Raw genomic sequence first — 23,806 nt, forward strand, 5'->3', positions numbered from 1 at the left:
AAGACAGATGGCCATGGGCTGCAGTAGCCAACTTTGTGCTGTAAACAGGGGACCGGGTGGGAGACAATGTGAAGGAACTGGAGGCACTGTCAGCCACCCAATCTACTACCGCCTCTACTTGTTCTGGCCTCACCATTCGTACACCGGTATTCGGGCCTACAAAATAACTTTGAAGTTTTTGTGTTCTACGTGCACCTGAGGAAGGTGTTTCATTTGGGCTTGTAGCTTGCACAGATCAACCACGTCCTCTCCCTGCAACAGGAGCTCCAGCAGCACCACAACCAGGGCCACGTCCCTTATTTGATGCTCTCCTCATTGTTTGAGGTCACCCACCAATCTAACAGACGGATTAACTATATCTACTTGACTGTCACGCATGCAATGCAGGTGTACGTCACACAAAAATAAGGTATATTTCACCCACCGAACTACCAGATGAATTAACTTTATCAATTTCACTCTCACATATGCAGTGTAGGTGTACCTCACAACAAGAATGGGAATATATCACCCACCAATCTAACAGACGGATTAACTATATTAATTTCCGTGACACGTATGCAATGCAGGTGTACAGTACCTCACACAAAATATGGGAATATGTCACCCACCGAACTAACAGACAGATTAACTATTGTATTTTTGTGTCAGGGGTACAAAGATTGTAGATTGCACCCACAAAAATATTGCTAAAGGTCACCCACAGAATTAACAGCCAGATTTAGTATTCTATTTCTGTGTCAGGGGTGCAAAGCTGGTGTATTGCACCCACAAAAAATCTTTATACTGTAGGTCAGCCACAAAACAAATAGCCTGATTCCTAACTCTCTCCTTCAGTACAGCTGCCTGCTTTCTGTCCCTGCAATACTCAGAGCTGATGGGCGGTGCTACACGTGATCCAGCTTATATAGAGGCTGGGTCACATGCTGCACTGGCCAATCACAGCCATGCTATTAGTAGGCATGGCTGTGATGGCTTCTAAGTGCCTACAGCTTAAAAGCTTGTTGATTGGCTGCCCTGCAGCCTTTCAACAAGCTTTATTAAATGCCCGAACACCGAACCCGAACTTTTCCGGCAAAGTTTGTGTTCGGGTCCATGTACCCGAACTCGCAAAGTTCAGTACGGACCAGAACTTTACAGTTCAGGTTCGCTCAACACTATTAGTTATCTCTCTGGTTGCTATGGGCAGTGCTAACACTTTGTCAGAACAGTTGTAACCAATGACTAGAGGGGGGGGGGGGTTTAAAGGTGACGCTGTGACAGTCTGATGTTTTCAGGCATATTTTTGTGTTACCGTGTGGTTTAATCTCTTCAAGACTGGGCGATTTTCTTTTTTTTAATCCCAGCCTTCACAAAGCCATAACTTTTTTAATTTTCCATTCACATAGCCGTATGAGGGCTTGGTTTTTGCAGGACAAGTTGTACTTTCTAATGGCTCCATTTATGGTTGCATAGTATGTAGTGTGGAAAAACAGCAGGCACTTGGCACTATGGCGCTCATGAGTGGCCATTTTTAACCCCTTAAGGACACATGACGTATCGGTACGGCATTTTTCCCGAGTCCTTAAGGACACATGACGTACCGGTACGTCATGTGTTGTTCCGATCACTGCCGCCCGACCGGCTGTGATCGGAACAAGGTGCCTGCTCAAATCATTGAGCAGGCACCTCGGCTAAATGCGCGGGGGGGTCCTGTGACCCCCCCCATGTCCGCGATCGCAACAAGCCGCAGGTCAATTCAGACCTGCGGTTTGTTGCGCTTTCTGCAGTTTCTGATCGCTGCGGTCCCTGACCGCGGCGATCAGAAACTTTAGTGTGGCGAAAATATATATTTATCACCCCCCCCCCCCCCCCCCCGCACCTCTGAATGATTTTAGCCCGGTGGGAGGTGCAGGGAGGGTGTTGCGGGCGGTGCGGCAGGCGGGATCGCGATCCCCCGCCCGCCTCCCATTGAATAATCGTTGGTGTACAGTGGGTATACCAGGGTGCCAGCACATTGCTGGCACCCTGGTATAAACGGCTGACATCGGTGATGCGATGTCAGCCGTTTAACCCTTTCCATACAGCGGTCCGTACGGACCGCTGTATGGAAAAAGTTAACAGTAAGAGGGAGCTCCCTCTCCGATCGGGGGGCTGCTGTGCCTTTGCAGCCCCCCGATGGGAGAGGGAGAGAGCTCCCAGACAGCCCCCCGCCAGCCCCGTCCTCACCCTTCCCCGTTTGCGAAGTTGTGGCAGACGGGGAAGGTTCCCATGGCAACAGGACGCCGTCTCAGGCGTCCTGCTGTCCATGGTGCTGAACAGATCTGTGCTGAAAGCATAGATCTGTTCAGTGTAAGTAAAATACAGTGCAGTACCCTAAATATTGTACTATACTGTATTATACAGACACCAGACCCACTGGATCTTCAAGAACCAAGTGGGTCTGGGTAAAAAAAAAAGTAAAAAAAAGTGGAAAAAAAGTAAAAATCAAAAAACACATTTATCACTGATTAAAAATTCAAAAAATAAAATTCCCTACACATGTTTGGTATCGCCGCGTCTGTAACGACCTGATCTATAAAACGGTCATGTTACTTTACCCGAACGGTGAATGCCATAAAAATAAAAAATAAAAAACTATGATGAAATTGAAATTTTGCCCACCTTACTTCCCAAAAAAAGCTAATAAAAGTGATCAAAAAAGTCGCATGTACGCCAAAATTGTAACAATCAAACCATCATCTCATCCCGCAAAAAATGAGACCCTACTTAAGATAATCGCCCAAAAACTGAAAAAATTATGGCTCTTAGACTATGGAAACACTAAAACATCATTTTTTTTGTTTCAAAAATGAAATCATTGTGTAAAACTTACATAAATAAAAAAAGTATACATATTAGGTATCTCCGCGTCCGTATCGACCGACTCTATAAAAATATCACATGACCTAACCCCTCAGGTGACCACCGTAAAAAAATAAAATAAAAAAAAACGGTGTAAAAAAAGCCATTTTTTGTCATCTTACGTCACAAAAAGTATAATAGCAAGCGATCAAAAAGTCATATGCACCCCAAAATAGTGCAAATCAAACCGTCATCTCATCCCGCAAAAAATGAGACCCTACTTAAGATAATCGCCCAAAAACTGAAAAAACTATGGCTCTTAGGCTATGGAGACACTAAAACTTTTTTTGTTTTAAAAATGAAATCATTGGGTAAAACTTACATAAATTTAAAAAAATTAATACATATTAGGTATCGCCGCGTCCGTGACAACCTGCTCTATGAAATTACCACATGATCTAACCTGTCAGATGAATGTTGTAAATAACAAAAAAAAAAACTGTGCCAAAAAAGCTATTTCTTGTTACCTTGCCGCACAAAAAGTGTAATATAGAGCAACCAAAAATCATATGTACCCTAAACTAGTACCAACAAAACTGCCACCCTATCCCGTAGTTTCTAAAATGGGGTCACTTTTATGGAGTTTCTACTCTAGGGGTGCATCAGGGGGCTTGAAATGGGACATGGTGTCAAAAAACCAGTCCAGCAAAATCTGCCTTCCAAAAACCGTATGGCATTCCTTTCCTTCTGCGCCCTGCCGTGTGCCCGTACAGCAGTTTACAACCACATATGGGGTGTTTCTGTAAACTACAGAATCAGGGCCATAAATAATGAGTTTTGTTTGGCTGTTAACCCTTGCTTTGTAACTGGAAAAAAAATATTAAAATGGAAAATCTGCCAAAAAAGTGAAATTTTGAAATTGTATCTCTATTTTCCATTAAATCTTGTGCAACACCTAAAGGGTTAACAACGTTTGTAAAATCAGTTTTGAATACCTTGAGGGGTGTAGTTTCTTAGATGGGGTCACTTTTATGGAGTTTCTACTCTATGGGTGCATCAGGGGGCTTGAAATGGGACATGGTGTCAAAAAACCAGTCCAGCAAAATCTGCCTTCCAAAAACCGTATGGCATTCCTTTCCTTCTGCGCCCTGCCGTGTGCCCGTACAGCAGTTTACAACCACATATGGGGTGTTTCTGTAAACTACAGAATCAGGGCCATAAATAATGAGTTTTGTTTGGCTGTTAACCCTTTCACTCTGCGCCCCGCTGTGTGGCCGTACAGTAGTTTACGGCCACATATTGGGTGTTTCTGTAAACGGCAGTCAGGGCAATAAAGATACAGTCTTGTTTGGCTGTTAACCCTTGCTTTGTTAGTGGAAAAAATGGGTTAAAATGGAAAATTAGGCAAAAAAATGAAATTCTCAAATTTTATCCCCATTTGCCAATAACTCTTGTGCAACACCTAAAGGGTTAACGAAGTTTGTCAAATCAGTTTTGAATACCTTGAGCGGTGTAGTTTATAGATGGGGTCATTTTTGGGTGGTTTCTATTATGTAAGCATCGCAAAGTGACTTCAGAGCTGTAGTGGTGCCTAAAAATTGGGTTTTTGTAAATTTCAGAAAAATTTCAAGATTTGCTTCTAAACTTCTAAGCCTTGTAACATCCCCAAAAAATAAAATATCATTCCCAAAATAATTCAAACATGAAGTAGACATATGGGGAATGGTAAGTCATCACAATTTTTGGGGGTATTACTATGTATTACAGAAGTAGAGAAACTGAAACTTTGATATTTGCTAATTCTTCCAAATTTTTGGTAAATTAGGTATTTTTTTTATGCAAAAAAAAAATTTTTTGGACTTCATTTTACCAGTGTCATGAAGTACAATATGTGACGAAAAAACTATCTCAGAATGGCCTGGATAAGTCAAAGCGTTTTAAAGTTATCACCACTTAAAGTGACACTGGTCAGATTTGCAAAAAATGGCCTGGTCCTTAAGGTGAAATAAGGCTGTGTCCTTAAGGGGTTAAAAACCCGACCACCAACCTAAACTTGGGTGAGGTGGTCGGGAAGGGGTTTAAAAGAAAAAAAAAGACAGAAAATCTTTATATGCATTGTATGTTTCCCATCAGGTTTTTAGTCCCCTCAAGACACAACATATTAGACATTTATCAAATAATGTTTTTTGGCCTTACAAATCCCATGTGGCCAGTCTGTTATACCAGGATTAATGTAAAAATAAAAAATCGGACATCATATTGTACATGACAATCTCTAACAAAACTATAAGCAGCCTTGTACCTCGCATGGATCCATGGAACTCCTTCCATATTCATTGCTCTGCTAGATGTATTTCAAGCTGGCAGCTCACGGCACGTGGGGGGGTGTCTATTCTGCTGCAGCTCACGGTGAGCATCCTTTCTGCTGCAGCTCTCTCCCTTTTAAGGCATCCGTCCAGGTGCAATGTGTGAAGCAAACACACAGAATGTAGGCTGAATCCTGACCCATTCATTTGAATGAGTCTGTGTATATGAGCGTCACTTTTCACGCTCCATCTCTGTATTCAGGAAAAATCACAGCATGTTCTATAGTGCGCTTTTCACCCAGCCCTGGAGTGAATGGATGCTAGGAGATGTAGATTCTATTTTTTTTGTTTTTTATTTTTTTATTGGAAAAACCAAGCAATAATATTTCAATACAAAATAAAACATCAAAATAGTTATTTCCATTTTTTTTAATACCCCCCCCCCCCCAATTCCCTCCCAAACTGCTTCCCCTTTTGCGATGCGTCTCCCGCCCCCTATCAAATGGAAAATTCCATTCTCCCCATACCTTCAACCATTTATTCTCAGAGTTTCTTTGTTTATATAAAATAATTTCATATCTTTTAATCTTAATAACGAGATTTAACCATGTGTTTATACTTGGAGTATTCGATGAGAACCAAGCCAGTGCAATCAAAAGTCTCGCTAAAAACATTATTTTAACCAAAAGAGTCCTTTTTATATTTATGGCACCCAACCTTGGAAAGGTCATTAAAAATCTAAGACTCTACCGTAAATGGAATCGCCACTTTTAGATTTTGGGTAAGAAATTATGAATTGTCCCCCCAATATTCTTTTAATTCTATACAAGTCCAAAACATATGTAGATGGTCAGCCTCAGGTGAATCACACCGTGGCCAATTAGAAGTGTTTCTCAAACACCATTTGTTAAGCCATAAAGGTGTAATATAGATTCTATGTAAAGTATTAAATTAACCCAAAACGTAATTAAAATTATAGGAAACTAATCCTAAATTCACCAATATATTGTCCCAGTCATCTAATTGAATCATTGGGCAATTACTTCCCCAGGCCTTTTGCCCAGGAGAGCATATATTATTAAATCGTGCTTTAAGTAAACATTTATAAAGTTGAGAAATCTTAAATCTCTGTGCTGGCTTTGCTATCAAATCATTAAAAAATGTGGAAGTACCGTATTTTTCGCCCTATAAGACGCACCGGCCCATAAGACACACCTAGGTTTTAGAGGGGGACAATAAGATTTTTTTATTTATTATTATTACACCTCAGGTCAGACCACCAATCAGACCCTCAATGTTAATCAGACCTCAGCTGACGGCCCAAATCAGACCCCCAATGTTAACAAGACCCCAAATCAGACCCCCCAATCAGACCTCAGCTCAGACCCCGATGTAAATGACCCCCAATCAGACCCCATGCCTCTCATCACCCCCTTATCAGCCCCATGCCTCTCATTAGCCCCCATTATCAGCCCTTATGCCTCTCATTAGCCTCCATATCAGCTCTTATGCCTCATTAGCCCCCATTATCAGCCCTTATGCCTCATTAGCCCCCATTATCAGCCCTTATGCCTCATTAGCCCCCATTATCAGCCCTTATGCCTCATTAGCCCCCATTATCAGCCCTTATGCCTCATTAGCCCCCATTATCAGCCCTTATGCCTCATTAGCCCCCATCAGCCATTATGCCTCTCAATAGCCCCCATCAGCCATTATGCGCCCAGCAGCCTCATGTTTTATAAAATAAATAAAAACTTGCCTCTCCTGCTCCTGGACGCCACTGCTCCTCACCGCCCACGCTCGTCTGCTGCGCTGTGAACAGGCGCCGACCGTGTGAGGTCACAGTGCGCCCTCACACTGTGCACAGCCCTGCACAGCCGACAGCCGAGGATCAGGAAGTGGTGAGTACAGATCTTTCACCGCTTCCCGGTCCTCCGGTACTAATGAGCGCTTCCATAATGGAAGCGCTTCATTAGTATCCGCCCCATAAGACGCAGGGGCATTTAAAAATGTGTCTTATGGGGTGAAAAATACAGTATCTATGTCAAACGATTTTTCCTTTATACTAAAAAGTGCCAAACGTAACTGAAAATACCTAAACCAAGATAGATTAGATATATTTTCTCTTTGTGCTAACTCCAAGAACGAAAGAATATCCCCATTCCCAACCACCTGTGCAACATGGAGAATCTTATTATTTTGCCAATACTGATCCCCAACCAATTCATCTAGGGCCTGTAAATAGTAATTATGCCAAAGGGGCGTACAACAAAGGGATCCCTTTATTCCCAACCAATCTCTAATAGTACTCCCGGACTTAATTAGCAGCTTTGCAGCAACTCTATAGTAGTGTTGGAGATTGATTAATTGGTCAGATTTCAATAAGGTAAAGATATTTTCATGTGAGGAAATCCTCACCAAGGTTCTAAAAAGTGGGCTTTTCTCCCATTCATAATATAGCCATAGCTTTGATGCTATAAAATAGCCCTTGAAGCAGGGAATATTTAATCCTCCCTGTTCCATCGGTTTATAAAAATACTCCAATTTAAGCCTTACTCGCTTTCTCCCCAAAGTAGATCATTAATGATTCTCTTAATTTTTAAAAATTGTCTTCAATCCATACTGGGGAATTGCTAAGGATATAAAGTAATTGGGGCAAAATCATCATCTTCACCAGAGATATTCTATCGGCTCTAGATAACTGAAGTCGGAGCCATATAGTTATTTTAGACCTCAGTTTGGTTATCAAATTAAGCTGTAAAAAATCTTCAATCTTAGAATAGATAGTAATACCCAAGTATTCAAGTGAATCAGAGATCTTCAAACTACTGGAAGACTCCTCAGTAAGAAGTTCAAATTTGTCTAAAGGCATAAGAGTGGTTTTAGACCAGTTAATATCAAGACCTGAAACTTCACCAAAGGAATTAACAGCTCGAATAACCCTTTAGAGTGTAGTATTCTACAGTATGTAGTTTCCCCTTCCCTAAGTATCCCCATACATCCACAAAACCGGATCCCTGGCAAAAACGGGACAAAGGGGACCCTTGGCACTGGGTATACATATCTCTCCATGGAAATCCTATCCTTTTCTGGATTGATAACATAATTAAAGTCCCCATTCACTATGGGAGAACATTCAGGCCACTGATCCATAAAATAAACAGTTAAGTACAAGAAAAGGGGGGAGGGATATAGATAAAAGCCAGAATGCATAATTTCCCAAATAATTTTCCATAAAGGAAAACAAATCTCCGCTGCTCATCGATAGAGGATACCCGGCAGACCAAATCAATCCCTTTATGAATTAATACTGTTACTCCTCTTGAATAGCTAGTGAAAGTCGAATGATAGGTCTGCACGGCCCATCCCCCACCGAGGCGAGGGATCGCCCCCTCAGTGAAATGGGTCTCCACTAAGCTGACAATCGCTGGAAGATGTCTCTGAGGCTACTTTCACACCTGCGTTCGGGGCTCCGCTTGTGAGTTCCGTTTGAAGGCTCTCACAAGCGGCCCCGAACGGATCCGTCCAGCCCTAATGCATTCTGAGTGGATGCGGATCCGCTCAGAATGCATCAGTCTGGCTCCGTTTGTCCTCCGCTCCGCTCAGCAGGCGGACACCTAAACGCAGCTTGCAGCGTTCGGGTGTCCGCCTGGCCGTGCGGAGGCAAACGGATCCGTCCAGACTTACAATGTAAGTCAATGGGGACGGATCCGTTTGAAGTTGACACAGTATGGCTCAATTTTCAAACGGATCCGTCCCCCATTGACTTTCAATGTAAAGTCAAAACGGATCCGTTTGCATTATCATTTTTTTTTTTTTTTTGTTCATGGTAATGCAAACGGATCCGTTCTGAACGGATCTAAGCGTTTGCATTATAGGTGCGGATCCGTCTGTGCAGGTACCAGACGGATCCGCACCTAACGCAGGTGTGAAAGTAGCCTGAGTCAGATCAAAGACCCCAAACATTCCAGGTTAGAATTCTGAACGACATCAAACAGCCAGAAAAAATAAAATAAAAAAAATCCCGAAGTGAAAAAGTTTACAATTCCTACACCCTCCCCCTCCAACCTGGGAGACGCATAGCAACCCACTCCACAGAATACAAACTCAGATATTATTCAGATTGAGCCAATCCACTACTAGGTCAGGAGTAAGTCGCACTATTAAAGATTATCCGCAGTTTAGCCAGGTAAACAAATTAATATTTAATGTCCTTTTCACGCAGTCGTCTCTTAACCTTGATGTAGCTACGTCTCTTTTCTTGGATGTCCTTGGGGAAATCAGGAAAGAAGGACAATCTATTTCCATTATATAAGATAGGGGGGGGCACTCCCTTGCCCTTCTCAGAATCATATCCTAGTCTCGTGAAATAATTATCTTCACAAGAAGTATTCGCGGGGGCCTTCCAGGAGTTGGTTTACCCCTTGGAACCCGATGGGCCCTTTCCACAAAAAATTATGAAGAAAAATGCTCCCTTCCAAACTTCTCCAAAATTAAAGTCTGTATCATATCACAAGGATTATCCCCTTCCATGCCTTTTGGTAGGCCGACAATTTTCACATTATATTGCCTAGACCTATCTTCCATCTCCACCATCTTTTTTTTTTTTAAGATGCTACCCTCAGATCTCAACATGGGGATATCCGTTTTAAACATGTTAACTTCCTCCTCCAAGACCTCCACAGTTTTTTCTATGGTAGTTACTCTGTCCCGTATCTTTGTGACATAATCTCTTATCAAGACCACATCGGTCTGAATTACCCCAAGTTGTATTGAGATATCTTTTATTAGGTCTCCATTTTTTTTTTTTTACCGCAGCTAAGATTTCCTTTAGTGGAGAAGATTCATCTTTGGACAAGACATTTACACCCTCTCTCCGCCCCCCCCCCCCCCCTCCTGAATGTAATCATCCAATACTTCTTCCACTCTAAATCCGCCTTTTTTTTTTTTCTGCATTCAGATCATGCAACCCTTTTTGTCCTGCTGTTGTGGTTACAACACTTGAGGATTTCAAGAACTGTTCAATTTTTGCAGATTCAGTCGGTTTCTGGCCTGTTTTGGCAGATGTATACTCGGAGGAACGCCTATTTTGCTTAGGGGCCATTTTCTTTCCCTCCCTTATAATATGTTTGTTTTCCCTCCTTTCCTTTTTTTTTTTCTCTTTTTTTTCTTCCCCTTTTCTTCTTTTCTTCTTATATTAATTACTTAGACCAAAAAAATTAAAATAATAAACAGATCTAGTCAAACTTTCTCATAATAAAAAATCCAGAGACCAGCAGAAGCAGAGGAGCGTGGAGTGGAGAGTTAAAGGACAGCAAGCCGGGACCGGAGACAACAACCATCCACGGAACACCAAGGAAGAGCAGGGAGTCACGGCACGGCAACGGGGAGGATGTTCAAGAGGTCTGGACATGTGCAGGGCTCAGAAGCGGTGGATCCCTCAGGTCTGTCGAGGCAGAGCATAGCTTAGCTTACACGGCGTGGCGAGCTGAGTGGGAGGAGGGAGGCGAAAGGTAGCGTAACTACGTTATCATCTAGATTCTTATTCTTCAGTTTTTCTTCACGTGCGAAAAACTGAACAGAATTGCAAACAGAGAGGTTAACAGAGAAGGAAGTTAAAAACAAACCCCAAGTGCTGCTATATGGATAGATTTATAGTGAATAACTCAGTAGCTGTACTAAATGTTTAATTACATGCAGTTACAAAAACATTTAGATCCATATTCTGGTTTGAAAAATGTAGAATATATTTTGTATGCACTACAGATACGCACAGGCAACAGCCAGAGGTAATGGACACCTCACATTATTTTGCTGAAGAAATAGCACTTTTTTTATTTTAATATTAGACGCAGATTATTTTTTTTTGTGGAGCCTGCAGTTCCTCACAGAGCTGCTGCGTGCATGGGGGAGGATTCATAGAGCAAACATGACAATCGAGGTGATCCCACAGATGCTCAGTTGGGTTCAAATCTGGAGACTTAGGGGGCCAGGGTAATACTTGGAAGTCTTGGGCATGCTCTTCCAACCAATGGCACACATATGTAGCCGTGTCACATATCACATTGTCTTGCTGGATGATCTTGTCTGCCCCAGGGAAGAGAATCGGCATGTAAGGGTGTACACAGGGGCGCACCGCTCATGAGGCAAAGTGAGGTGCTCTGCAAAACTGCAAGGGGGCAGCAAGTTAGCCTCCTGCCCTGCACTCCTTTACAGCCCGGAATACAGTTATGTCACATAATTGTATTCAGGGGCCTGTGTGAGTGCAAACAACGCATTTCTCTCCACATCTGAAGAGGGTGCCCTGCCAGAGACTCCTTCAGTGCGCTCTCCTCCCCACTGAAATAAAGCTTTCCTGCCTGCTCTAGCAGAGCAGGAAGCTGAAGCCCCTCCCACCTGCCATGGCCGTTCTGGTGAGTGTTCAGGGAGAGCAGATGGAGGGCCTGCCAACACCTCCTGCATAAAGCTTCAGTTCGCTATTCATCAGTCGGAAGCAACATGAGGGGGAGGGGAGGCTCCAGAAGCTGAAACAGCTGTTCTACTTGGACTTTCTTTCTGACAGACTTCATATGCCTGCAGGAAAGTTAAGTGTATACATGTGTGTAAGTGTGTGTAAATGTGTCTATTGTGTGTGTGTGTGTGTGTGTGTATATATACATATATATATATATATATATATATAGGTGTGTGTGTACAGTATGTAGGGGCACTATATGATTGTGTGATACAATGAAGGGAACACATGGTGGCATGGTTCCGTTCATTGTATTAATGTTAATAAAGTTATCTTACCTGGTAATAGGTGTCATCCACGAGGATCAACTGGAGATTTGGTCCGTTATCTTCATCTTCACGATCATTGGATAGCAGCCTAACTGTCAAGGCGGGAGGACACCTGTAAAAGAAGAAGTTAAACGTCAGATGCGCATTCACGGTGCAGAGAAGCATCTGTACGGACCTGCTACACTCAACTCCATGGAAGAACTTCTAAAAGAGTTAATTTACAAAGCGGAATCTAATGGGGGAGAACAGTGGCTTAAAAAATGCTTATCCCTTTCTTACTTACCCTCTAATGACGTTCCGGCATCCTCTGATCCTGTATTCTGCGCAGTCCCCTGAGCGAGCCCAGAGTCGATAGATTCATCAGTCGTCAATGGCGCGCACATGCACAGTGAAGAGACTAGCGTACCGGAGGGTGGTAAGAGGAATCGCAGGGAGTAAGATACTCACCTCAGCCACAACCATCCAGGAAAACAGCAAGCAGAAAGCGATCTCCGGAGCCCCATAAAGCAATTTCCAAGAAGAAGTACCTTTCCACATCCAGTCCCCCTCCGTCAACGTCCACAGGATCGCGCCAGGAGGGTGAGACAATAAAGGCTCATGGTGACAATATTACATTGTGCACCACACCAGCTACCACCAGCATTTCAACAGAAAAAATCAATTTATTTAATGAATTCTTATATTTTTTAGCCATTAATAAGAAGCAGGATAGCGTAGCTCAGGGATGGCCAACCTGCGGCTCTCCAGCTGTTGCAAAACTGCAACTCCCAGCATGCCCAGACAGCCTACAGCTATCAGCCTACAACAGTGCACGGTGGGAATTGTAGTTTTACAACAGCTGGAGAGCCGCAGATTGGCCAGCCCTGGCGTAGCTAATATATGGGAACAGAATGGCAATTTGTCTATGTTGAATATTCAGCAAACTGCTACCCCTCCTGTTCCCATATCTGACATACATGTCCCTCACTCTTTAGAAGGCATTTCTGATACATGTTTTAAGGAGGCAATGGTGTGTCACATATCCCCATTAGGTTATCATCTTCCCTTATCTACTAAAAAAAAAATTTGGAAGAGAGAATATATGGATTTATACTCTCTCCTTCTATCTACTAAAGATTCAGTCAAAACTGACAAAAAAAGAATCAAATTACGAGGATGAATCAAAAATCTCAAAAAACATCCATATTCATGTGGATTCAGGCATTTTCTATCTACTCAGCAGTTCTCGGTGAAAAACATCTGGAACTTTGCAGTAGACTTTTCTTCAATATGGATTATCTTTTGGAAGCCTACCGAAATTTCGGTGGTAATGCCTGGAATTCATATGACGAAATGTATTGTCAGAAACAGGCGGTTTACCCGCATCTTCAGTGGGGCACTAAGGATGTAGGCCTATGGCCTAACCTCATGGTGCCTAATAGATCACATTTTTTCCGTCAACCCACTAACAACCAGCTATATACAAAAAGAGGCATCTGCTTCTCTTTTAACGAGAACCAGTGCAAGTGGGCAAACAACTGCAAATATCGTCACGAGTGCACCTTCTGTAATGGAACCCATCCAATATTCAAATGTTTTAAAAAGAAGGGGTTCACTAGAAATTCTAACAAAAAAAATGCTCACGAAAAAAAGCACCGACTCCAGTGAAAGTCCAAAAATTAATCCCATGGCTAACCAGACAGGCAGATAGCTGAAATGTTAATTTTTGGTTTTTCAGAAGGTTTCTTTGTTCCTGAATACAAAGGCTTAGGTTGTAAGTGGGTCAAGAACCTGAAATCGGTTAATATTAATCCTATAAAGGTTAAATATTTTTTTTCCAAGAAATAGAAGAGGGTAGGGTAGCGGGTCCTTTTTCCGCTCCCCCTTCTTAAATTTTCATCTATCCCCTATTGGTTTGGTACCTAAAAAAGAATTCAACTCCTTCCGTTTAATTCACCACCTGTCCTATCCAATGAATGATTCATTAAACGATGAACTTAATAAAAAATATTGCCTCTGTCTCTTACGCATCTTTTGACTCTGCTTTAAAAATACCGAACGATATGGGTCAAGATGCATTATTAGCCAAGGCCGACATAAAATCTGCTTTTAGATTATTGCCCATACACTCAAGTGGTTTTAATTCCCTAGGATTTCATTTCCAAGGATCATTTTTCTTTGGCAAGGCTCTACCAATGGGTTTCACACTATCATGCTTCTATTCTGAAGCCTTCTCCACCTTCTTAAACTGGATTTTAGATCAACCTCCCTCTAAAGGAAAAGCAATTCATTATCTCGATGATTTTTAATTTATTGGAAAAGGTGATTCAGATGACTGTAGGTTTCTACTTAAATTTGACTAGTAGAGCCACCCCATTTTGCATACATATGATTCAGATGACTGTAGGTTTCTACTTAAATTTTTTTTTAAACATCTCAAATGAGTTTAATATCACATTTGCTGAAGAAAAAACGGTTCTTCCCACTACATACCTAACGTTCTTAGGTATCGATATTGACACAAGGAACATGAAATTTAGCATTCCATCCAAGAAAATAAAAAACACCACAATCGCTATTTCCAATTTACTTACTAAAAAGAACAAAACTACCCTGAAGGATCTTTAATCCTTACTAGGTTCTTTAAATTTAATTTCACGTGTGATTCCTATGGGTAGAGTCTTTTCAAAACGTTTGTATATGGCTACCAGGGGCGGACTGACAACTCATGGGGCCCCTGTGTCCCCGCCCACCCTCAAGCCACACCCAGCCCCACCCACATATCACGCCGCCCACATCACCTACACATGTTCAAAATAAAAGTTAATTATAGTTAATGGGGCCGGCGGGCATTCTGTCTGCATCCAGCAGTGCCGAATGCAGTAAATTCTGGCAGGCTGTTCTAAGCTGGAACAGCCTACCAGAATCACTAACGCATATGTAATGGCAGCCTAATACAGCGCCACATACCGCTTACATCCAGTGATGTCTCCTTTGATGTAGATGTTCTATTTCTTCATCTACTCCATTCAGACCAGACCGCCATGATGATTTCTTTCAGCCATCTCTAATCTCTGCAGAGTTTGACAGATGGACATCTTAGTTTCCTACTTTTCCTCCCACCTTCTCAACATCCCATCATGCACCCCCCAATACTGAGACGCTGTGCCCCTCAAAACTATACTGTAGAAACAGATAAACCCCCTGAAAATACTAGTTACACACAGATAGCGCCCCCTTCAATAATTATTGGAACACAATGCTCTAAAAAATAACTGCACCCAGCAAATAGTGCCCCTGACACTAATAGTGCAACCATAATGTCCCCCAAAAATAACTGTGCTAAGCTAATACTGTGCCAGGGTGCCGCCACAGTAATAGTGCTCCCCAAAATCCCAGCAATAGTAATAATTCTGTGCCAGAGTGCACTTAGTAGTTGTTTCTACAGTTCCCCTCAACAGTAATTGTGTCCCAGAAGTAATAATGCTCCCATAGTCCCCCAGTTGTAATAAAGCCCCCTTATAATGTGCGCCAGTACAAAAAATGCCCTGTTGTGTGGCAGTAAAAAAAAACAAAAAACTCCTTAGTGCCCCCAGTAGAGCCAATGTCCCCAGAGTGCCCTCATGTGATCAAATGACCCCTACTGTGTGCCACTGCAAAAAACACTTAGTGCCCCCAGTTGAGCTAAGGTGCCCATAGTGCCCCTATAATTTGTACCAGTATAAAATACTCCTATATGGTGCCCCCAGAAGATGCCCCCCATAGTGCTCCTCCCCATCCTATATAGTACCCCCAGAAGATGCCCCCATAGTGCCATTCATAACGTGCCAGTATAAAATGCCCCTATAGACTGCCCCACATAGATGGCCCCATAATACTTCTCTCCCCCCTTCCCCATAGTGGCACCAAAATGGGTGCCAGTATTAAATGCCCCAATATAATTCCCCCATAGTGCTCTTCTCCCCCACTTCTCCATAGTGCCCCCCAAAATCCATGCCAGTATATAGGGCCCACAGTAGATGCCCCCATAGTGCTCCTTTCCCCCACACTTCTCCATAGTGCCCTCCATAATGTGTGCCAGTATACAGGGCCCCCAGTAGAAGCCCCTATAGTGTCCCCCCATAATATTTGCCAGTATATAGGGCCCCCAGTAGATGCCCCAATTGTGATCCTTCCCCCCCTTCTCCATACTGCACCCCCATAATGTGCCAGTATATAGGGGCCCCAATAGATGCCCCCATAGTGCCCTCCCATAATGTGCCAGTATATAGAGGCCCCCAATAGATACCCCCTGAGTGCTTCTTACCCCCCTTCTCCATAAGGCCCCCCATAATGTGTCAGTATATAAGGTCCCACAATAGATGCCCCATAGTGCTCCTTCCCCCCTTCTCCATAGTGCCCCCCATAATGTGCCAGTATATAGGGGCCCCCATAGTGCTCATCCCCCCCCCCTTCTCCATAGGGCCCCCACCCCCCTTCTTGCCATACAAAACTAAAAATAATTAAAACAATAAATGCTCTTACTTACCTCCATGACACTCTCAGTGATGCGATGCAGGCCTCTTCCGGCCTGTGTCCTGCTCTGTACGGCTCAGGCGGCGCGATTACGTCATCGCGCCACCTGCACCAGCCTTTGATAGGCTGCAGGCATAGTGCCTGTAGCCTATCAGAGGAACGGGCAAGGGAGACGCCTCTCCCCTGCCCCCCACCGTTCATCTGTGATACAGATAAATATAGACATGAGCCTGCCACCGGGCCCCCTAGTGGCCGTGGGACCTTAGTCCATGACCGAGTGCCTGAATGGTCAGTCCATCCCTGATGGCTACTAAGGGTAAAACATCACCATTCTCGCACATACGTATAAATAATCAATAAAAAAAAAAATCTCAAAACCTGGTTGATATTCTTGGACAATTTTAATGGTCATACTATTTGGCAACAGGACTTTATTAATTCCGATGCACTAAAATTGTTCACAGATGCAGCAGGATCGGTTGGTTATGGTGTCATTTTTCAAAATATGTGGTCTGCAGAAGTCTGGCCTAAGAAATGGTTCTTCAATGGCTTAACAAAAAATTTGATTTTTATAGAAATGTTTCCAGGTTGCATTGGAAATTTGGAAAACTCATTTCTTAAACAAAAGAATAATCCTCCACTCTGACAATAAGGGAGTGGTATACGCTTTGAACTGTTTGTCTTCTAAATCAGAACCAGTTATTAAATTACTAAGGGAATTCGTTTTGTTCTGCTTATTTAACAATATCTGGATTAAAGCCAACTATATACAAGGAAAGTGTAATTTAATGGTTGATTCTTTATCCTGACAGAACATGCAGACCTTCAAAAAGCTATTACCAGACGCTGCAGCCAAAAACACTCCATGTCCGCTTTACCTCTGGGACATAATTTAGTTACAATCGAAGATCTTTTGATAAATTCTCTAGCCGAAAATACTTGGTATTCCTACACCTCAGCTTGGAAAATGTGGACAATTTTCCAATATAATTCACTAAACATGTTTCAATTCATAATGGAACTGGTTGAGAAAAATTTTGCAATCAGTTCCATTCAAAAAACTTTGTCTGGTATTTCTTTCTTTCAGAAAATTAACGGTTTTAATCCTATCAGTTCAAATTTATTTTTGAACCAAATATTAAAAGGTCTAAAAAAGTAATCTACTCAAAAAGACCATTTTCTTTAAACAATTTATTCAATATAATTAATAGTTTACCTTCAATATGCTCTTCTGCCTTTGAGCCACAACTTTTTCGTACTATGTTTCTTTTGACTTTTTTCTCTGCGCTCAGCATTAGCGAAATAACTACGCCAAGCAAAATAGAACCATCACCCATTTTGCTATCTGACCATTGTTTACTTGATTCACAATTAAAAATCCTCATAAAAAAAGTCTAAAACAGATCAATATAATAGAGGTCACTGGATAGTTTTAAACTCTTATCATAACCCCTTAATCTGTCTAGTTCAGGCTATGAAAAGATGGCTGGATTTCAGACCTAAATTACATGGTCCGTTATTTATACATCTAGACTTGTCACCAGTCACAAAATACTAATTTAACTACATATTGAAGAAATGCATTGTTCAACTTGGCTACTCGAGCCTTAAATTTTCCTCTCATTCATTCAGAATCGGAGCTGCTATACTGGCAGCTCAACTTAAGTTAGATGAAAAAACCATAAAGAATATTGGCAGATGGCAATCGCATAGATTCAAAATTTCTGTAAGACCAAATTTACTAGTAGCTTAGTTTTCTTTATTTTTTAGGTTCACCCCATATAATTTGGATTGTTGGAAATTGTTGGAAATGAGCTCAAGAACGTAACTATGCAGCTACATTAGGATTAAAATTCAAGATTAACATCTGCTGGAATGGGAAAAAGGACTTAAAATTAAAAGACTTGCTTTTTGAATGTAACAGTATGTCAAAAAAAATTCCACCTCCAGATTTTGTAATTATTCATATAGGTGAAAACAACATAGGAAAAGTTAACACCCTGAGTTTAATTTCTGAATTCAAGCAATTTGGTTTCAAAGTTAAGGTGGGGGGGGGTACTCCTGCGCTGCCGCTACTCTATGCAACCTGAGTGTCTGATATTGCCCTGGGACTAATCCCGGGGGCCGCTGCTGGGTTCCAATTGAAAGCCCTGCCTGGACTTAACAATTGTAATCTAAATAGAAACTGTCAGGTTGATTGGATCCCGCACTGTAAAAAAGACACTACCCTTGAATACTACAAAAGATAAGACCTAATATAACAATCCTGTTTATTACAATCTATATATGCAGCGTTCTCACCTGCAATAGTATACTGTCAGTTGCCTCCAGGTTCCCAGTGATTTAGGATGCGTATACAGTCCCAAGTCCTTTTTTCCTTTCTCTCTCCTTCTTTTTTCTTTTATCCTCGTGGTGGTTAGTTTGCTCTGTCCTCTCGCCTCCCCTCTCTTGCACACGCTGCTCCGGCCGGTAGCTGGCGTGAGCGCGGGGAAGCCGAAGAAAGTAAGTCCAAGAACAGATCCTGTGTGACGTCACATCTGTAGGTACGGGTGACTTCAGGGGAAAAAAAACATCCAACACGTTTCGAAACAATCGTGTTTCTTCGTCAGGGATAGGTAAGTATGTTGATTCTCCTCCTTAGGCTAGGTTCACACCTGAGCGTTTTACAGCGCGTTCCTACGCGCTGTAAAACACTCAGCAGGCAAAAACCAATGTTTCCCTATGGGCATGGTTCTCACCTGAGCGTGAGAACCCTACGCCCCAAGAAGTACAGGAGCTTCTTTGGGGCGTATTGTCGCGCGTTCCTGCCCATAGATTCATTGGATGCCTCTGTGGTCAAACGCGCGTACTATGCGCGTTTCCAAAATCGCCCCAAAATACGCCTCAAAAACGTCCGATAAAAACGCCTGTAGAAAGCGCTTATCGAATACGCTCAGGTGTGAACCCAGCCTTATATAGGTATTCTGTTCCAATGGTTACTTGTACACAGAGCAGAGGCTAATCTTTAACCCATTACTTGCCATCCTTGTTATTATAACAATCTCCTATACAAATAAGCTATATGAGGATGACGCTATACATATTTAAATAATTGTTTGTATAATAATTGTTTTTATCTTAAAATGAATCATTTGTACATATCTAATAAAAGGCAAATAATTTGATTTCTTTATTCAGACCCCTTGGTGCCAAACTGTTCAGTTTGAATATCCATTGACTTTTGCAACGTGACATTTTTTTGATATAATCCCCACCTCTCATGTCCTTTTTCACTTTTTCGATGCCTCCAAATAGTAAGCCCTCAAAGCGACCCCCATGATGTTCTAAATAATAGCGGGATAAGGGATGACCGTCATATTTTTCTGTATGTTTTTAATGTGTTCTCCTATCCTTATTTTCAATGCCCTTTTAGTGCGGCCTATATATATTTTGTTGCATAGACATTTTATGAAATGGATAACTCCTTTTGTAGTACATGTTATATTATCCTTAATTTTATGTGACTCTTGTCCATCCCTGATTTCTCCAATCCCCTTTGTGTTTTTCACTATCCAACAGTTATTACACATTTTGCACGGGAAAAATCCTGCTATATCAATATTTTTATCATTATCATTTCTTCCCGTTTGATTCCTGCCAATGGAGGGTGCTACTATGCTGGCTAAATATCTTTTCAGGGGCTCATAACAATATCACTACTGCCATCATCTGGAGATGAGGATGGTATTCTATGACTGCAATTAATATTCAGCCTTTACGCTACTATCAGAATGCTCACTGTATATCTGCGTGTGTTAACTGTCAAGTATTTCTGCTTTAAAGCCGATACCTCTATAATGATCAGTGATTGATCAGCTTTTATGTCATCTGGAAGTTGCCCCTATGGTGCCCCAGAATTGGGGTCTTTTGCTGACAATAATAATGATGCCGATCTGTTTACACATACAGTCAGCACACATGCTTCCAGTTTCAGTGGGTGCCAATATATGGGGGTACCGGCTTTAGACTTTATTTCATCTAAGGCTGGCCCACTGGGCAACTGCGATCATTATGTTAGGTAAGGTGTCTTCCGAGGTGCATATCTAGCCATTACTGTATCCCATTCCATTCACTATTATACCAGTTTTTTTTCTACAGTTGGTCCTTCCTTTTGTGTCCCTTATTCTTTACCTTATTTTGTGGAGCTTGGTGACACATCGCGTGGAGCCAACCGGGATGTGGGAAGTAACCGGTGGGCTTGCCCCGCCCTCCCCTCTCCGGCATACATGTCACCCGTACTCCTCCTAGGGGTGGTCTTCCCTCTTTAAAACCCGGCAAGTCTGGCGGACGCTTCACGGCCACCCAAGCACCAGCCATGCTGCCACATACTTCAATGTGGCGGCATCTTCTCAGCTCACCACCACGTGCCTAGTTAGCTCCTAAAGAGTCACCCTTATGATAAAACGTGTCGAGCCGGATGCTGATGTGGGGTTCTTAGATAGTTGAGGATATTATTTCTTTTGTTATGAGGCAGTACAGGGGTTTTACACTAATTAGGACACTAGGTATCATAACCAAGGTCCCAGTTTGCCCTATATGCGTGTTAATTTTTGGAGGCAATTTTCTAAAAGACTGAGTAAGCTATTGACTAGCTCTCAGTATTAACTAATTATCCTCCAGTACCCCCAGCCCTCCTTGTCACAGTAAGCACAGACACATCCAACAGGTGTTTTATATTATAGTGGGTGTGATAATAATCTGTGCTGCGTGACTATTGTTTTCTTGTTTTGTCTGGATGAAGAGGTCAGTCTAGTGAATAGTCCAAATGGACTCTCACTACCTTTCTGTGGTTACCACGGCCATCTGACACATAGGACCTATTTGGTGCAAGTCCTCTATGTGTTCAGTAGTAGTTGACCTCACCATCTATTGTCAGACAAACGCAGCCGCCTGTCTACAGCCAATGTGGACAAGCTGACATTCATAAAAATGAACCAGGCATGGATCCCACAGGACCTGTCCATCCCTTGTGCAGATTAGACATTTATAACTACCTCCCCTTAACCATATATTCTTGTACTCCAGGGCACTTCCTCATTCAATCCTCTTTTTTTAATTTTACCATTATATTGCGGGGCAACCCAAAGTTGAATGAACCTCTCCTCTGTCTGGGTGCCGGGGCCTAAAAATATCTCACAATGGCCTGTTCCAGTGGTGGGTGACGTGAAGCCTGATTCTCTGCTATGACATGAAGCCTGAATCTCTGCTATGGGGCCTCTCTCCTCTGTCTGGGTGTCGGGGCCTAAAAATATCTGACAGTGGCCTGTTCCAGTGGTGGGTGACATGAAGCCTGATTCTCTGCTATGGGACCTCTCTCCTCTGTCTGGGTGCCGGGGCCTAAAAATATCTGACAATGGCCTGTTCCAGTGGTGGGTGACATGAAGCCTGATTCTCTGCTATGGGACTTCTCTCCTCTGTCTGGGTGCCGGGGCCTAAAAATATCTGACAGTGGCCTGTTCCAGTGGTGGGTGACATGAAGCCTGAGTCTCTGCTATGGGACCTCTCTCCTCTGTCTGGGTGCCGGGGCCTAAAAATATCTGACAATGGCCTGTTCCAGTGGTGGGTGATGTGAAGCCTGATTCTCTGCTATGACATGAAGCCTGAATCTCTGCTATGGGGCCTCTCTCCTTTGTCTGGGTGCCGGGGCCTTAAAAATATCTGACAGTGGCCTGTTCCAGTGGTGGGTGACATGAAGCCTGATTCTCTGCTATGGGACCTCTCTCCTCTGTCTGGGTGCCGGGGCCTAAAAATATCTCACAATGGCCTGTTCCAGTGGTGGGTGACGTGAAGCATGATTCTCTGCTATGACATGAAGCCTGAATCTCTGCTATGGGGCCTCTCTCCTCTGTCTGGGTGCCGGGGCCTAAAAATATCTGACAGTGGCCTGTTCCAGTGGTGGGTGACATGAAGCCTGATTCTCTGCTATGGGACCTCTCTCCTCTGTCTGGGTGCCGGGGCCTAAAAATATCTGACAATGGCCTGTTCCAGTGGTGGGTGATGTGAAGCCTGATTCTCTGCTATGACATGAAGCCTGAATCTCTGCTATGGGGCCTCTCTCCTCTGTCTGGGTGCCGGGGCCTTAAAAATATCTGACAGTGGCCTGTTCCAGTGGTGGGTGACATGAAGCCTGATTCTCTGCTATGGGACCTCTCTCCTCTGTCTGGGCCTAAAAATATCTGACAATGGCCTGTTCCAGTGGTGGGTCACGTGAAGCCTGATTCTCTGCTATGGGACCTCTCTCCTCTGTCTGGGTGCCGGGGCCTAAATATCTCACAGAGGCCTGTTCCAGTGGTGGGTGACATGAAGCCTGATTCTCTGCTATGGGACCTCTCTCCAATTGATATTAGTTATTTTTTTTATTTTTTATTTATTTCCCTATCCACATTTGTTTGCAGGGGATTTACCTACATTTTGCTGCCTTTTGCAGCCCTCTAGCCCTTTCCTGGGCTATTTTACAGCCGAATTTCTCGAACCCGAACATCCAGGTGTTCGCTCAACTCTATTGATCAGTATTATAATTATAATTGCTTCCTTGATTGTCATATGTTGTATCCAAGGTATCCCTTCCTTCATACAGATGTTTTGTGTAATGTGTCCAAAACCCACAGACCCTTCGGGACACTTTGTACATTTCCCATAATGTAATATCTCCTGGAACAGTCAAATCCGGGAACCTGTGCTTGCACCCTGTGTTCCTGAACTACCTGAGTTATTCTTTGAGTTAGACACGTAGTACACCTTTGGACTGGTTCTGACCGCCTCCTCCCCTTCTACTATCCGGACAGACGCCTCTGGCTGTACCGCAATGTAGGCAAATGAGGTAGGCTTCCTTATTTTGTAACTCTGTAGTTTATACACAGGTGCTCAAGGTCATAAATGACGTCAGAACAACACATAAAACACAGTGTATCAGGGCGTGGCCAACTACCGGCATGTGAGCACGCATCTCAGCTCAGCTTCGATTCCCCGCTTTAATCCTGTCTAATCCTAGCAACCTGCTGACTCCTACCTTAGAGTGGACGGTGCGCAAGCACAAGAGGAAACCCAGCACACCAAAAATGGGTCCAAACAAAGCGCAGACGACAGCTGAAAAGCTTAAAGAGTATGCCAGACAAGAGGCCCAACATGGCGCCGCCGCGCCTTCACCATCACGCGCGGCGGTCACCCGCGGTCAGGCAGCGCAGCAAATGGAAGCAGAGGAACCGGAGTTCACCCTGAAAACAGCCTACATTCAGCTCATGTCAGCGATATCCTCCTGTCAAACATCGCTTACCGGCAAGATTGAGGAGGTGAGGGTGGACCTGGGCCTGCTTCGGCACGATGTCCAGCTGCTTAGAGATCGCGTTAAGAATACTGAGGAC

The 23,806-nt window shown here is 43.1% G+C and overlaps 1 protein-coding gene across 1 annotated transcript in view; it reads left to right on the forward strand.

The window, feature by feature from the left end:
- The window catches only part of GRTP1 (growth hormone regulated TBC protein 1), a 77,281-nt gene extending 65,223 nt beyond the window's left edge, over nucleotides 1-12,058 (forward strand). Inside the window, exon 10 of the mRNA XM_040425182.1 lies at nucleotides 11,932-12,058. The gene's annotated coding sequence lies outside the window, so the exon portion shown is untranslated. The remainder of the gene's footprint in view (nucleotides 1-11,931) is intronic.
- Nucleotides 12,059-23,806: the final 11,748 nt, after the last annotated feature.

Source organism: Bufo bufo, chromosome 3 (assembly GCF_905171765.1).
Source record: "Bufo bufo chromosome 3, aBufBuf1.1, whole genome shotgun sequence".
NCBI lineage: Eukaryota > Metazoa > Chordata > Amphibia > Anura > Bufonidae > Bufo > Bufo bufo.